The 17,126-nt window shown below is 38.9% G+C and overlaps 1 protein-coding gene across 2 annotated transcripts in view; it reads right to left on the bottom strand.

Moving 5' to 3' along the window:
- PCGF3 (polycomb group ring finger 3) overlaps positions 1-17,126 on the bottom strand; it is a 54,145-nt gene that overhangs the window by 28,900 nt on the left and 8,119 nt on the right. Inside the window, exon 1 of one of the 2 annotated variants that reach the window (XM_032206455.1) lies at positions 278-301. The exons of the other annotated variant lie outside the window; for it this stretch is intronic. The gene's annotated coding sequence lies outside the window, so the exon portion shown is untranslated. Of the gene's footprint in view, positions 1-277; positions 302-17,126 lie in introns of those variants that run through there. 2 annotated transcript variants of the gene reach the window in all.

Raw genomic sequence — 17,126 nt, 5'->3', positions numbered from 1 at the left:
TGGTGTTGTCCATCCCATTATTTCATCTACTAAGGCAGCTTTCCACTATCAAGCAAAAACGTGGCAGTTTATTACAGATCTCTGCAGTAAAGCCGTACCACCAACAAGACAAGGCTGAATGCTCATGTACAAAGTTTTAGTTTTCAGGACTGAAATCTCTCTGAAAGATATGATTAATGTAAGCTCACAGAGAGGATAAGCAGAGTCTCCTTCAAAGTATGGCCTTATCATTAATATATAAATTAGTCAGGAATATTTTGGCCTACTTGAGGCATACCTCTTAAAACAGCATTTCTTTTCAGAGTCTGCCATCCAGAGACCTGAAAAGACAGAAAAATAGTCTGAAAGTTAACATCCAAAATTCCTCAAATTCCTGCTGCCACTTAGAAATACTTAGCTCACCAAATTCACCTAGAAGTTTCTACATTAATTTAAGATAACAGCAGGGTGGAGGCATACACTTTGTATCTGATTATGTAAAAGAAAGACTGTCTGAACTAGAAAGACTGAAAAGGAAATTCAAAAGAAAAAGATGCAATATAGTCTCCTATGGAAGGATAGAGTTACCACAGAAAACTCAAAAATCCAGCCAGATCTGCCACTATATGATGGAAAAATTAAGAAAACTAGATTATGTCCAGAAATGACAGAAACGAGATAACCACAATTTATGGATTATTTAGATAGTGGTCAGTCAATACTTTGTTGTTGTTAAAAAAAAATGAATTGGAGATCCACAGACAGATGATTATTATTCTCAGTTGTGAAGCTGTATTTACAAGTAATCTGTAAAATCCAAAAATACTGTCAAGGAAACAATTTTTATTTCCAGAATCTCTAGATATTTTCCAAAATAAAGTTGTTTTATATATATCTATATACACATAAAACCTTTGCATCACTTTCTAGATAAGAGGATAACCTCATACAAATACCTGACAAAAGAAGGCAATTTTTCCTGTTAAATTTATTCACATGTGGAATACTCAGATGTTACAGAGACAGGTAATCAGTACTACTGCTCCCATCTTCCTGCTCCACAAATCAAAGCATGGCCTGTAGTTACTGATTTTACTGTTATTTCGCTAAGGGAATTACAAATACCATGACACAAAATATTTATGGTAGTACTAGGCAAGAACGTCAATACAAAACAAATAAAAAATATCTTTGCAATTCTACTGTCAAATACTTTTACTGCATTCAGAGAGAATTCCACTGTTAGCTCTAAGCGATGCAAAGTTGCATCAGATGCTCTTTGACTGGAACCCACAAAAAAATCTTCACAGGATGTAAAACCACTCATAAGAATGGGAGAAGAGACAAAGTGGCACCTGCCACAAGATGTACTTCTGCAGCACAATAGGGAGAACAGAACAGCCAATTTGAAGACAGAGTCAGAGGTTTATCACCAGCCTGAGAACATATCACAATATAAACCTGTGAGTAACAAAGTCTTCCAAAAGGGATGGTTATGCATATTCCTCACTGCTGCTGGGAGAGGACATGGTCACACTTCACTTGAGCTGGAAGGAGAAAGTAGTGCTTAAGTTGCGAGAGATATGCCAACAGCCAAGTTGGTCCTAAATCACCACCATATGCTTCACGTTCTGGCTGCAGGAAGACCACGATGCACTATAAAAGCTTAACATGGGGAAATTCAGTTCACTTAGATAGTTCTTGAGAACTGGGCAAGAGGATTGATCTACTGATCCTGCACACTGACATGATAGAAGACAGTACTCCTATTCCAAAGTGATTTTATTTAAAGGACTGTTCAAACTGCTCTTGATAACATGGCATGTTATCAAACTGTAATTCTTGTCTGTTCCACTCAGCTCGGTAAGGCAAAATGGGAAGTTGCTCTGAACAGGTACAAATCCAGAAGTGAAGCAGACACCTGAAGGGTTTACAAAACAATTTCAACCTCATTCTGTTCTAAAAGGATAAGTACACTTTTTTTTTTTTTTTCCTTCTGCTGAAATATAATGTTGCTTCATTAAAAAGCATTAAAAATAGTGCTCACAGTGCAGACCCTAAGAAAAAGCAGCTATGTGTGGGAGATGCTAGTAATTTTGCTGCATAATTACTGAGAGATACTGAAGTTATAGAGCACTGGAAGCAGAATGAAAACAACAGCAGGTATACCTCAATTCACAAGCGTAGCGGTATTGAAGTGAAAGTCACAGCCCTAAGAGCAAAACATTACAATGAAGGAATTTTGCACAGACCCAAAACTTACTACTGGAAAGAAAATTTTCAAATTAAGATATCAGCCTGCAATACATTTGTTAGTATCTAAATATAGATGGTACCCAGTAAACAAACAACAAGTTGAATTAAACTGCAGAAAAAAAAAATACACAAATTCACACTCTAAGCATGATACAACTCAAGCAGTGTTGCACACTCATGAGGTCAAATATATGGAGAAATACAAGCAGAAAATTTGCACCTCTTCAGCTATCTGGATTAAGTCACAAAAACAGCCTGACACTGTAATCAATTGCATTAGAAATATGGAAGTTATTAATACCCGAACAAAGAAGCCTCTGTTTCACAAGGTAAGTTACTTAAAAGTAGCTTACTAGAATAAAGTCATGCAGCAAATGGAAAAAAGAAATACTGCTAAGTGTTTCATTTAAAAAAAAAAAAAACACCAGCAACAAAACCCACCAGTTCAATATAAAGTACCTTATACTTCTGCAAATCTTTCCATCACAGGACAAGATCTCTTACAAGTCAGATATTTATTTCAGGACAACAAGAGTAGTCCTAGCCCTACTTTCCTTGTATCGGCTCATACAGCTTATTCAGTCCTCTGGAAAATGGTAGGAATATCTCCTCAGGTAAGCAACTTCAGATGCGGGATACTTTTTTTTTTTTTTTTTTTTTTTTGAGGGATGAAAGGACAACATAAAGAGAATATTCGCAGATCCTCTGACTCCAGATAGAAAAGTCATTTGTTTCAACTGTTGCCAAGTTTACTACTGTTGAATACTCAAACATCAAACAGTGCCTCAGCCACTTAGAACAGTCATTTCAAATAAACTGGAATGAGAACATCGTGCTGGATTTATCGAGATGGGAGAATATTTTCTTCTGTTTCTCCAAATTGAGTTTTAAAACAGTGTAAACTTCAGCAGAAGTCTGTGTGTTTTGTTTGTAAAGCCCTATTTAAAGAACCAATTAGAAACAAATCTTTGTTGAGCAGGATGGAATAAGGCTCAAGACTTGCATTTGCTTTAGCAAGTCAGGTTAAGATAAACAGCTGATATGTCGCCTTTGTATGTCTTACTTCATCCACTTAATTATGTTAAGGCACCAAATGTATACATGTACTCTTTTCAGTATCACGCCAGCAATTCCTCATGTCTCAGTATCATGCCTGGCAAGCAATTTTACCCATTTTTAGGACTGGATTAGTACCAGCAGATGGCACTAGTGCCCTAACCACATGGAACAGGTCTGCACATTGCTATCTTCAACGCAGAAAGAGTGAATAAACAAAGCATGCAAACAAAACCCACCAAACCTTACACATCTGTTGTTTCCACCTTCCTAAAACAAAAATCCACTAAGCATATAGTTTATTTCAATAATTTCCTAGTACTTTGACATTACTGAGAAACCTGTGTGACCACCTTAACACTGCGGGCGGCGTGCTTTCTGATGTTTCTCGGTCAGGGCTTTTTGTTGTTTTAAGTTTACCTTCTGTCCAGTGGAACACAGCAACTTCAGTTCTGTGCCCACTTCATAAGCATGCTGAGCAACCTGCTGAGAGCACTTACGAAGCAGCTGACAAGTCAGGTTCCTCCAGTTCCAGTGGAAGTTTAAGAATTCGTTTTTCAGCATCTTGAAGACAGAGGCAGCCTCCAAGAATAGTACGCTATGTTTCACTTACCTGTGTATTTGCCTCACTGCTGCACTGCTAAATGCTACTAAAAACTGGTATGGAATTGAGCCCCAAGGATGCAGCCTGCCACTGCTGGCACAGACCCTCTCACTTGTGTGCACACCCCAACGCACAGCTCCCCAGCACTCCTCTGCTCCCCCAGAGGCCACCCTTCACCATGGGCTCGCAGCCTTAGAGGCACACCATGGACACAAGGGCCCCTGTGACCCAGGGAGCCCCCACACCTCACTTACGGCAACTCCCCGGTTGTAGGCACCTCAAAAGCCTTCTGAACAGAGGTTTGACTGCAGTTCACGGCTGTCAGATCATCCCTGCATGCAGAATTGGGAACCTTCTACCCAGAGAAAAATGAAAGACAGGCTGTGCTGATCAGGCACAGGGTACTGCCTGGCAGACATACTGACCAGCCAGCTACATGGGACCATTAATCCCCTTTTGCCTCTGTTTTTCCACATTTGTTCCTCCCTAAATCACCCAAATGCCTCCCTTCCCCTGCCTTTGGCTCATCCCCAAAGCGTCCTGTAAATCTCATGCCATCCCCAAATGCTGTTTCCCCACATCCCTGTGCAGCAGTCTTGCAGGCCCCTCAGACCAAAAGGTGCTCCAGCATCCACTCAGGCTGGTAAAGTGTCCATCTGATGTGGCTGATGGCTTTCCAGGGACAGCCCTGGTTAGGTGACATCCCTGATAGCGTGTGCCCTACACTGAGTCCTTATTTTGTGTTCCTCACCTGTCACTGAGTCCCTGTGATCCTCTGGGTTTGTGGAGATGGGCTGTTGACAGGCTGACGGCTCCTATGATGGGCCTGGCAGTAGTAACACCATGTACAGTTTCCCCATCTTCCCCCTCCAAGTCTTGCAGGTGTGCAGATGAGCTTTATCATGGAACTTATTAGGCCTCTCTACATGTCTGTATAGAAGCAAAGTAATGCAAGCTGTTCTTCAGCCCTGCTAAAGGGTAATACTGAAGCTGAGGGCGCAGAACACAGGATGGATCCTCACCAAGGAAAGGTCTTCTTCCAAGAGGTTATTTCTCAGGTGGCCGAGGGTTCTTGTGAGCAAGAAGCATTTTCTTTGTACAAAATCGTTACAGTACATTCCACTGAGCACTTAAAAATACTTATCCCTCCTCAGTCTCTCACAGCTAGGTTTATGAAGCATATGAATGCTAAAACAGAGTAAAGTGCTGGCAATTAGATAAATACTTCAGCTGTGGTTCAGAAAAGAGAAGAAAAATGAGGTTAAATCAGCTAACTATTCCAATTATACAGCACAGAGTGCACATAATTATCAGATAGGCCACTGCCTCCATGTTTCTTACAGGGACTTGCCAGCCCACCATAACTAAAGTGTGGGATGACAGCTTGACTCCTACAATCAGCATAACATTCTCCACTATTTCAGTTTGCAGCCATTTACAACCGAATCTCATTCCTTCATAATGACCATTCCAAAACAGAGGCTTATGTTAATTTCACTACAGATAAAAAGTGACATATTACAAGCTCTGTAAAAATGTTCAGAGAATGTACTTACTTTTCATGAAGGGACTGAAAAGCCATTGAGCTACCTTTCTTACCACAAGCAAATGTCAATACGTACTTTTGGTTTTACACATTTCAATACTTTGGTTTTCAGGTTTTTTTGGTGGTTGGTGTTTTTTTCTGAGACATTTCATTGCTCCCTAATGAATGGGATGCCTCCCTAGAAGGTGTAACTTTAGAAACTGCAAGTTCCTGATTTCTTCCCAGTATCTAGAATTATCAGACTTTTGTGTCGGAGATGCAGTTTCATAACATGTTGTGTAAGAAGGTCATATAACTAAGTAGAAAAGAAAATGTAAAGAGGATGACTGAAATGGTGCAAGTCTCTAGCCCACTAATTTTTTTTCATTCTGTAATAATCCCCAAGCAGAGGACTGCTTTCAGCACTGTTATGAAGAACTAGGAAAAAAAAGAACAACAGAAACAAAGAAAACTTATTTCGTGGACAGCAAGTAAAAGCTCTTTCAAGACAGATAGCTAGAAAATTTCAATTAATATATCATCAATAGCTTTACAAAAATACTGAAGAAAATTTAAAAAACAAGCCCAGCTTTAAACTGGCTGTTTGAGTTGGTCATTTAAAAGGTTTTTATTTTGTTTTGTTTAAATCCGTAGTCTTGGTTCCGTAATTGACAAGCTAGTGCAATGTTTTTTCTCTCCCTCCCTGCAACCACCTGGCAACAAAAACAAGCTGTGCCGGAATATTTCTGTGGTAAAATTGCCTGTGCCTAATAAGCATAACTTGTTCTTCAATATTCCTCCCAATATTTTAGTGCTAGGTTTTAAGTTGTCACATTTTAAAGTCAGAAATTCTCACTATTCATTAGTCGTTCCACATTACTCTTACATTTTTAGTGATTAAGACATAGTCAAGTATCAAAGAGTAGAAGGTGACAAGACAAGACAAAGGATGAATAACGTGATCTTTAGCCAACTTACCTGAAATAATCACGATTAAAATTTTCTAAAATAACATGACAGACTATAATGGTAATGTCAGCCATCAGGTAATTAAAAGGGAGACAGAGAGACTAGTATCACATCACTTTCAGGAAAGCATCCTTTAAAATGACCATGTTCTATTTGTTACTTTGATCTACTGTGCTCGAGAACAGACTGCACTTTGGTCTTCTTTTGAGGATACTTGACTAACAGGTTAAAGGGAAACCACTTGGGGTGTAGTCACGCCATTACTAATACTGGCAGTAAGGTGTCTAAAGAACTGTACAGCCCTAGGTGAAACATGTTTGCTTTTTACATGTTTGTTTCATTCATTTCAATGCAAGATAATGCAATGCAAAAGCAAGACACCACTCTTCGTAAATTACACATAGAAAACAAATAAACTGAATAAAAATTGAATAATTTAATTGAAAAAATGAATAAATTACATGTAGAAAAATGTTTAAGATGAAGTAAAATAATAATCAGGACATAGTAGGATTAAATTTATCTTAAATCTATCTAAATATAGAATCATTTGATCTTTACTCATGCCTCATACTTACCTTTTATGGTACAATGAAAGCAATTTTTTTTTTTATAGAACACCTGTGTCTGACTGTACAAAACGAATTATGCCATGAAGTGAGTTGTCAACACAGCAAAGATGACTGTTCAGTTTTCTGCCTTCCACACTACTAGTATAACATATAATGAGGGAAAATAGGAACTTCAGCAAGGCAAAAGAAATAGCAACTCATCTGAGGACAAGTGACTCCAAATGCATCCTATGCCCCTTCGCACAAGCTTTAACAATTCATTTCACTTATATGTTCCTTATTCCTCTCTACAAACACCATCCTATCCCAACTTCTGCAGTCATTAGCATTTTTAGAAAATTTACAAAATAGTAACTACCATAAAAATATTGAATATTACAGAAAAACAGAGCCATTCAATCTCAGTTTGGCATCTGATCATAAAAAAAAAAATAAAAAAAAAATCAAAATTACTGGACACATGTTTAATACCAGTGCTGAATACAAAGAGATTTTAATATAATTCTGTTTAAATATTCTCCTTTAAACTTTGCTTAGATTTGGAATTTTGGCATTAAAATTGACTGTACTGGAATCCTGAAGAGTTAAACAATTACTACCTACTGGATAAATTTTTACCAAAGAAAAATCAGATAGCACATTTCTAAAAGTGTCCACAGCCAGAAATATGCAAATAGCTGAATTGTAGTGATATAGGAAGTTAGTTTTTTTGTTTAACATGTCAGTTGACAACACATGCTTATAAAACCCTTCTAAGTCTAAATTAAAGATGGCACTCTGAAAAAATCAAGAAAAATCACTAACAATTCTACCCTTAATAAAATACTGACAAAAGATTAGACAGTTGTAATATGTGATATTATACTGTACATTATAAACTCATCTACACCTTTTCCTACCTGTTAGAGTGACAGAACACCATGGAGAATATAGGCATCATCCCTGCACTTGCATTTCATTTTCTGTAAATGTTGAACTTTACTATTTGTATAATACATATGAAGCAACAGTCACCACAAATTAGAAATACAAACCCCCCATATACAGTGTCTTCCATCCAAACACATGAAAGCATGGGACAGTGGCAAATAGCAGATACATTAGTAAGGGATTAACTAAATGATCCAAATAATACTTCATGCACTACTGTTTCTTCAAGACTCAGCCTGCTGATAGAGCACGGTCACAGCAAGCTCAAGATGATGGTGATAAATTTGTGGTTTTCCTCCGTAGTTTGTGCTTGCTGATTTACAGCTGGCATATTTCATACCTTCAACACTTTCATATACACTTCATCCATTATTAATCCACTCCTATAAAGAGTGCCTGTGACCTCTTTAAATCTTTATTTTAGAAGCCCACTACATAATGTTCTTGCAGGTAATACGTACCTTTCCATATAAATATATGGAAAGAAAATGAAAGCACAGTTAAATTGTACTAACAGGAATTCAAAATAGCAGACATTAAGCTCCCTACTCCTGTAAAACTGGAAAAAGATTTTGGCTTGAAATCTCTTCAGCTCTGACAGTGAAAGCAAACATATGCGATGAAATGCAAGACTGAAGTTTTCCTGACTGCAATTGGTAATGATTGAAAATTGCCTCATACAAATATGCATAAAGCATCAATATTAAATCAGTGCTGGCATTTAAAAAAAAAAAAAAAAAAAAAAAAAAAAAAAAAAAAAAAGGTTCTCTTGGTTCTCTTTAGGAAGAGAAGCAATAAGAGCACGAAGTAAGAGAATGGCAGATTTTTCAAGTAAGGAAAAACGTATATACACACTAAATGCAACCTGGCCTACTTTGCTGCTTCCCACCTACCATCAAAACTTCCAGCCCTAGTGTGTTATTCCCCTTATCTTTCCTTCTCTACCCTTTCCACTGCCTTAACACTTTTTTACAGAGTCAGGCAACAGATAAATATGTATCATATCCACCCAAGACACACATGCAAGTGTAATTATGGAAGAGGCTTTTCAACTGGCAACAGATGGCAGGCATCTCCTATCAGAAATAAAACATGATCATGAAAGGAAAAGTATACATAAGAATTTTTAATAGATGATTTCAGTTTTCTTTCAATCAGAGTACTAACTTAAAGCTACCTTAAGTATAGTTACAGTAATCCACCTTGAGCTTACAGATTTCAATACAAATTTCATTGTGTAAAGATGTAGCATCTTAAAATCTCTGGAACTAGTCCTAAGAACTGATACTAAGTTAAAAAACAAAAAAAAAAAAGAAAAATGTAATATAAAAACCATGAAAATGAGCTGACTGTGGTAAAAGCACTCATCCTAGAGAAAGAAATGACTATTAAAAAAAAAATCATGCATTCATGTAACTATGAAATCATATTTAAATTGATTTCAATCAAATTTAATATGGGCAATCAAATTTCAGAGGCAAGATATTAAATAGCCACTAGATAGCACCAGACTCCAACCACCAAACTCCCGAGCCAGCACTGAAGTTCTTCATGTACTGAGGGCAAAGGTGGCTTTGCAAAAATCATAGAACAGCTCAGTTTGGAAGGGACATTAAAGATCCCACAGCTCCAACCCCCTGCCATAGGTGGGATGCCACCCAGTAGATGAGGTTGCTCAGGGCCTCATCCAACCTGGCCTTGGACACCTCCAGGGATGGGACATCCACAGCTTCTCTGGGCAGCCTGTGCCAGGGCCTCACCACCCTGAGTGAAGAAAAAATGTCTGCAATGAGCAGCCATGCCTCTGGGAACTTGCAAACTGAAAGCAAATTAAGTGGCCATAACGCAACACCATTAAAACTGTGGGTTTCTTTCTGCCTACAGCAACCTCAGCCTTCCCAACCACTTTTGACCCCTGAAACAAGTAATGTAATGGGCAGAGAAAAAGTCAGCAGCAGAAGGGCACTGGAAAGGGAAAAAGCAAGACAAAAAGACCCTGAAAATGTCAAAACTCTTTCAAAGCTTGGTGCTTTAAACCCATTTAGAGAAAGTTAGGATGAAATTTTCTGAAATTTTAATATATCCCAATAGAGTCAGTGATATTTCAGGGGGGCAGTGGGGTAAGTATTAGAAACATCTTCCATAAACATCTTTCATAACTTCTGTTCTCATCTGTTAACAGTGACTGCAGAGTATATAAACAGTCACTTGGCTGTCATGTGAGCTTCAGGTTTGTATTTCATCTCAGCCAGTACCTTACCCTCCACAGAAACCATTTCCACAACACCACTTTCATTGCTTTTGAGAGTTGCAAAAGTATGCAAATAGTGAGTAACAGTAAGCATCTACCGATACTCTGAACTCGTGTTTCACTAATGCAAGCCATTTCCATTTCATTCCGGTAAAGCTCTGGCAGCTGCAGCATAGGCAGACACAAGCTGAGATGAGAAAATGAGGCAAGATGATGTATCAGAACAGATGTTTCATTTAATACTAGATAATCTAAATAATTCGTCACATTTGTGATATAATCCCATTAGAAGAGGTGATTTAGTGGTCTCAAAAGCTCTGCAACAGCAACACAATTATTTTTTATTTGTATTTTGAGGAATCTTTATTTAATCAAATGGACTTACTACTCTAAGTATGTGGCTTATTGTACAAGCACGTGGTCCAGTCTTTCACTCAGTCTAGTAAAGCATGCTATTACAATGAATTTTAGTTAATGAAATTTCTCTTTAGAAGAGCTTTTACAGATTACAACCTCACAAATCCTATCTTCAGCAAATTTTCTTGCAAGAACCATAAACTCTGAAAGAAGTTGTTATTCTGAAGTAGTAAACATTTAGCCTTATCTGCCACCTAGCTGTCTTGGTTAGCACAACTACAGAATTTCATCACTGCTGCATCAAAGCAGGTCTTAATGGAGTCTTATTAAAACAGCACCTTCCATATAGGTAGCGTTGTTTCAAGGCTTAGGAACACTCTGGGCATGACTCATCACACTGTAGATAGTCTTCTGCTGGCCTGATAAATTCATTTATTCACACGAAGGTTAAAAAAGAACTGGAGAATACTCAAGGGAAGAGGCTGCATGCACTGCACAGTGATAACTGTGAGCTTCCTTTGGCAGCAGCAAGCCATTAGCTTGGCTCCACTGCATGTGAAACCACAGCCTTCAGAACTCATAAGCAAGCTGCTTTCAAGCAGCCTCTCGCCATTAAAACACACTTAGCCATTCAGACCATGTTTGTGGGGGAGCAGACAGGCTAACAAACTGTGGGGTGCAGAATAGGACCTATGCGACAAGAGAAGGGCTACTTTTCTGCAAGACAGCCTGGAGAAGAGCACCCTCTGACCAATCTGATTTCTGGGAAACCAGTTTTCCATTTCTGACAAAGAATCACTACCTTAATTACATATAAATTACTCTTTACATTCTATTTCCTTTGTTTAGTGCTGAGAGTACAAGGTCATTTCTGATGAACATCTATTGCAACCACTGATAAAACTGGGAAGAACCTTAGAGTGTCAAAAACTTTAAAAAAAAAAAAAAAAAAAAAAAGCCCACACTATAAAACCCACAACATTATCTCAGGAGCTAGCTTCCTTCTTTCATTAGTGACTATCACTACAACCTCGTCGAGAATTTAGAGCCAGAAACTACAAACCATTAAAAAGGCAATTTGTTTCAATTCAGAAACCTAGGGACCCAAACCCAGAGCTTTAGGGAGGCTGTAGTAGAAGGGACCTGAACCCACACCACTTCTTTGAACATTTAATGTCCACGCACTTTAGAGAAGGTAATTTATGACTGAACCACAGCTGAAACAGATCTTAATCTTCATTACTATGCCCTCTGTAGAACAGATGAGCAACTCACAATACCAAATTAACCTTAAGCTATCATTTGAATGGATATGCGTGCATTTGCACTGATTGCCCTGGAACTCCATACATGATAGTAAGAGCTTGCCAAGTCCACCATGGTGAAGACAGAAGTTTAAAGGACCCTGTTAACAACTCCTTAACCAACCAACCAAACAAAAAACATTTAAGTTTTGGTAACTATTTTAAAAGATCTTTTCCTTCCTCATTTGCCATATATACGTACATTTTAACTTCCTTTGTTGAAAGAAATCTTAATCCTAGGTACCATGAAAACATCTATCTATGTATGATGCCATACGTGTTTCTACAGTATCCTAAACCAACCACTTATTAACAAAGATGAGGAAAAGGTGTATCTGTAGAGAGTAATTGTAGAATCATACAATCATTCAGGTTGGAAGAGACCCGATCACCAAGATCACCTGGTCCAACCATCCCCCTTCCACCACTGTCATCCACTAAACCATGTCCCTAAGCACCATGTCCAACCTTTCCTTAAGCACCCCCAGGGACGGTGACTCCACCACCTCCCTGGGCAACCCATCCCAGTGGCTGACTGCTCTTTCTGAGCAGAAATGTCCCCTAATTTCTAAACTGTAAAACGAAAAAGTTAGAAACCCTCTTCAGGGTAACCTGAGAAGAGGGGATTTTACACCTCTTATGTGACGCAGTCACAGATCTTTATCAGAAAGAAGCTTCCCATTCTCACACAAATATTGCCAGCTTTTAAGAAAGAGAGGATAAGTTATCTTCATATAGGAACTGAAAACAATTCCTCTTGGTATATAACAAAAGGCTTTTAGGAATTCAGGTTTTCAGTCCCCTGCTTCCACGTGTTAGTCTAGACACAGCAACAGCCCACTAGTACAGTAACTTTCAAGATGGAAATCTGTGGTGAGAAGGCAGAAGTTACCATCAGGTAAGTAGGAAGGTGCTGCAATGTAATCCTGTGAACACTACCAGCAACACTTGTCTTTTTAACATCTTCATGTAGTTTAACAGAACGCAGACTACAGCACATGACAGTTAATCAATTCAATCCATCAAAACAAAGATTTGAAAGAATCTTTAAAAAAAAATCATGCCTTTGCTTAAGAAAAAAAAATAAAAATCTGTAAGCAAAGCTTTCAACTTCACTGAGCTGTCCAACAACCCTCTCCAAGCAGCTATGAAAGAAGATGAGCAAGTGTTACTGGAACTGCCCTGTACTTTGCAAATGGTAATTGGCATTCTCTGTTCTTTCTGGATTCAAATGTGCACACAGTAAATGAAGTTAGCTACCCAATGAACTGCACCACTCAAATGAAAGAGAGCCTCGCAGAATCTTCTTTCTGCTTTTGTTCTTGAAACCACAGGATGACTTTAAGATGTAGTCTGCTCTCACTTCTCCTATTGTTCTAGCAGTTGCTTCGACTTATTTCTGACAGAGCTGAATATTTAACGGTTTACTGCTCTCCTTTGAACTCCTGCTGCTGCAGCTCACTTAACCCAGACATGGTCATTCCCTTTCAAGTGACAGCAAATGTTAAAGTGAACCTGGTGGTTAGCTTCCTTCACAGAAAATGCATTGTTTGTTTAGTAGTAAGTTACACAGAAAAAAATTAATCAACAGAGCAGGAAAGCTTTTTTTTTTTTTTTCCTGTTCACAAAAACTGGATGTTCCTCTTTATTTCCCAGTATTTGATTACCTCAATTCTTACCTTGAGGTCTTGAAACCTCACTTTTGAAAAGATTTTCCCTCATTAAAAAAAAAAAAAAAGAATTGAAATATCTAAAGGTAATTACCTGAAGATCCAAAAGAAGTACATCTGTTAAAGTGAGAACACTGAGGCAGTAACTTCAGAAAATCAGGACCATCCGAGATGGGACTTGCAGGTGTTGCAATAGACCAAAAGCAACAGAGGCTTGCAGATGCTACTTTCAAAGATGCCTCCTTCTTAAAAATGCAGGAGAATGTGCTAATAAGACCTTTCTTTTCCTTAGTAAGGAGACATATAAATATATCAATAATGCCATTAACAGTTGAAGTACAGTCATCATCCACTGCGAGCATGAAAAATACTCGTGGCCTCTGAAATTCACTGCAATAGCTTGTGTTTTGTTGTCAACATGTACTGCACAGGACCGGATTCATCATCTAAAATTTACTACTTGACTTCACTATTGTGGAATATTTTTCAAGTATCTAAGCAATCCCCACTCATTAACTTTTAGAACATTTCACTTTGTTCAGTATAAAGGAGTTGCTAGACATAAAGAAGAGTGACAATCAGCTTTCTATAGTTTCGCTAGCATAAATCCAACTGACTTTCAAAATGAAAATCTTATGGGTTTTAGGCATTTTATCAAATTCAGACGCTGCTGTTAATTTCACAGCAGTCACTATTCTGCAAGTACTTCAGAGAATACAAAGTACAGCACGTGTAAATAGCAGAGAGCTCAGGCTTTATTATGCAAGGCATACAACAAACGTATTTCTAATAGACTTTAAGGGAAACAGAGGACCTGTTATCACAGTGACCACTTACAAAGTTTCACAGGAAACATCTGTTCCAACTGCTTCTGAACACTTTAAAACCTCAAGTAGGATAGGGGAAGAAAAGAGGAAAGACACTCAGACCATCTGCATTGATACCACCACCTATGACAACCTCCTCACCTCAAACCACACCACAGGGAGAAGCCAGTTTTCTTGACCTGTGTTCATTAGTTTATGGATTTCCAATGCTCTCTGCTGTACACACCCGCCTCTTTACATGAACAAACACACGGGCCTGCGCACACACTCAGCCCATTTGTCAAGCTGACTCCATCCAAAACTAAGCAAAGATACAATCGTATGATTGCCCCAAAACTCCAAAGTACAGAAAACTTCATCGAGTGATAAAGAGCCACATCACCACGCTTTTACTTCTCATTGGTAACACTGGCAGTACAAGCCAAATGAGACAGCCAGGACAGCTGACCCAGCCTGACCAGAGGGCATCCCAAACCCTCTCAGGCTGGGAAGGGGAAGAAGGAGCAGGGGGACTCTCGTTATGAAGCCGTTTGCTTCCTGAGCACTGCTGTGCTGGGCACTGCTTGCTGATGGGAAGCAGAGAATAATTATTTCCTCCATGGTCTCTCCTTTCCTTCCATCCAACTCCTCCTATCTCAAACCCACTCACTTCTTTCCCCTCTGTCTCATTTTTTCCTCCTTATCCTGCTGAGGAGGGAGGGTGAAAGAGAGAGAGGAGCTGGGTGGCAACATAGCTGCCTACCAGTGTTAAACCACATCGCCTTCATATAGTCAAATTCAACAGCATTTTACCTGCAAACAGCTTGATTATTTCTAATGAGCAGGAATACGGCAGTCCTACTATTTGGGGAAGACGCTAACATCTGTCTTTTCTTTTCTGAGGACTGTGAAACAACATTTGCTATTTTCTTCAGTAAGTACTCTAGACTGCTTTTAGTGAACGACCAATTCATATTGGTCCCAGTCTGCATGGACTAAAGCCAAATGTTTCGAGTATTAAGTGAAACAGGTAGTCTCATTTTCACTTGTTTGCTGAGTAGAATCACTGGCCTAAATGAAGTTTTAGAAACTTAAACAAAACAACAACAAAAAAACACTTTTGTTTTTTTTAAAGAAAATTGATCCTTAGCCCCATACAGTTATGGCAGTAGGTAGCAGCATCTAAAGCACAAGAATGCCCCATCACACAGCAGGGCAAAAAGCTGTCGGTGCCACCTGCCCTCTGCAGAGCAAAGGCAATGAGCCAGCGCCTGCCAACCCGACAGGGGAGGGCAGGGATGGGCAGCAAGGGCACAGCAATGCGTGCTCAGCACAGTGGACCGGGCTGGGCCCGTGTGAGCCTCCAGCAGAGCTGTGGGATACAGCACCTCGAGGGAAAAGGCTGGCATCGGGACACAACAGCGAGTATACTCCTAGCGGGAGAGGAAAGGGCTGGGAGGAACTGGGAGAGAAACAGCACGGAAATTGAAAGAAAAAGTGGAAGAGGGTAGCATTGGGAAAAAAAAATAGAGAAGGAGGAAGGAAAATAAAAGTTTGTCTTCAGGAGGAAAGAGGATGTTAAACACTGAAATCCCCTCTGGGTTGCTGTGTTTTTAAAAAGCTTTTCCACCTAAAATGAAATAAACTATAAGAACAAGAAGAAAAACTGTATTCATGCAAAAGGCACAAGAAGCATTCATTCCTCCAGTGCTACTCCACTCAACACAGTAGCTTGAGCTTTTTCAACTCTCGTCTTACTTTGACATGCTGACCATTCTGGCTTAACCGCATTAAAATAAAACAAGAACAGAAAAAGCAGCACTGAGATACTGATACTCTGACCCCGGCACCTTAACACATTTCCATACACACAGCTTTTCTGCAATTAAGTCCAATAACTGTATCAACTAGACCTAGCAAGCAGCACAGAGGTTTGAAAGCATCCTTTACCAATGCACACAAGATATTTAAAATTACATTTCATCAGTCATGCTTCTCATAGGCCACACACTCTGGACCCATCAAGTTGCTTGTGTTTGGGATCAGCCACATTGCTCCAAGTAAAGATTCCACTACAAGCTTTTGGCAGCATTCATGAAATCATTACAGTAACTTCACCTTGGTATTTTTTTTTGAGATTTCCTTAAATTGCTATGCATGCTTATGTAAAACGAGCACCACATTTTCGTGCAAAAGCCAACACATTTGCAAGTACCCATCTAACTGACCATGCATTTTTTTAAACTACTTTGCTTTTTTATTTTCTTGTAAGAAAACAATCGTCGTTTTCCAACTTGCTACGTAGAATAACCATGAAGAATTCTTCAGCCTTCCAGTTCAGAAACATTCATTACATCATCTACAGGATAGCAGTGTTTGAAAACTTACATTTGTAGTTAGAATTCTACCTTCAAGGCCATCACACACTGCGTTTATTTTCATTTCCACATCACCATTAGGTCAGTGTTTTGCATGTGTGTGGGAATACAGAGAAAAGGTCAATGTCCCGCGATATGAAACAAGCATTATGTTCCACAGACAAGCGGCACTTCATAGAAAATATTTACTATTATCAAATTGTTTTGGTTTTGTGTTTCACTGGCTATCTTGCAGGAAGCAACGATTTCCGAAACTTAACTCTTAAGGCATTTTTTCACTGCATAATCTAAAAATGTGTTACACTACAAGAAAATCTTGTGTACCATACAGATTACCATTCAATCACTACAAACTCTACATCCAAGTGATTATTAAAAGGTAGTTTCACAAACCCTAACACACACACACACACAACACACACACACACACACAAAAGGGTACGAAATGAGGCTGAAACCCCAAAAAAGA

This window comes from Aythya fuligula, chromosome Z, assembly GCF_009819795.1.
Source record: "Aythya fuligula isolate bAytFul2 chromosome Z, bAytFul2.pri, whole genome shotgun sequence".
In the NCBI taxonomy this organism is placed as follows: Eukaryota; Metazoa; Chordata; class Aves; order Anseriformes; family Anatidae; genus Aythya; species Aythya fuligula.
This window is presented reverse-complemented; position numbering and strand designations above follow the sequence as displayed.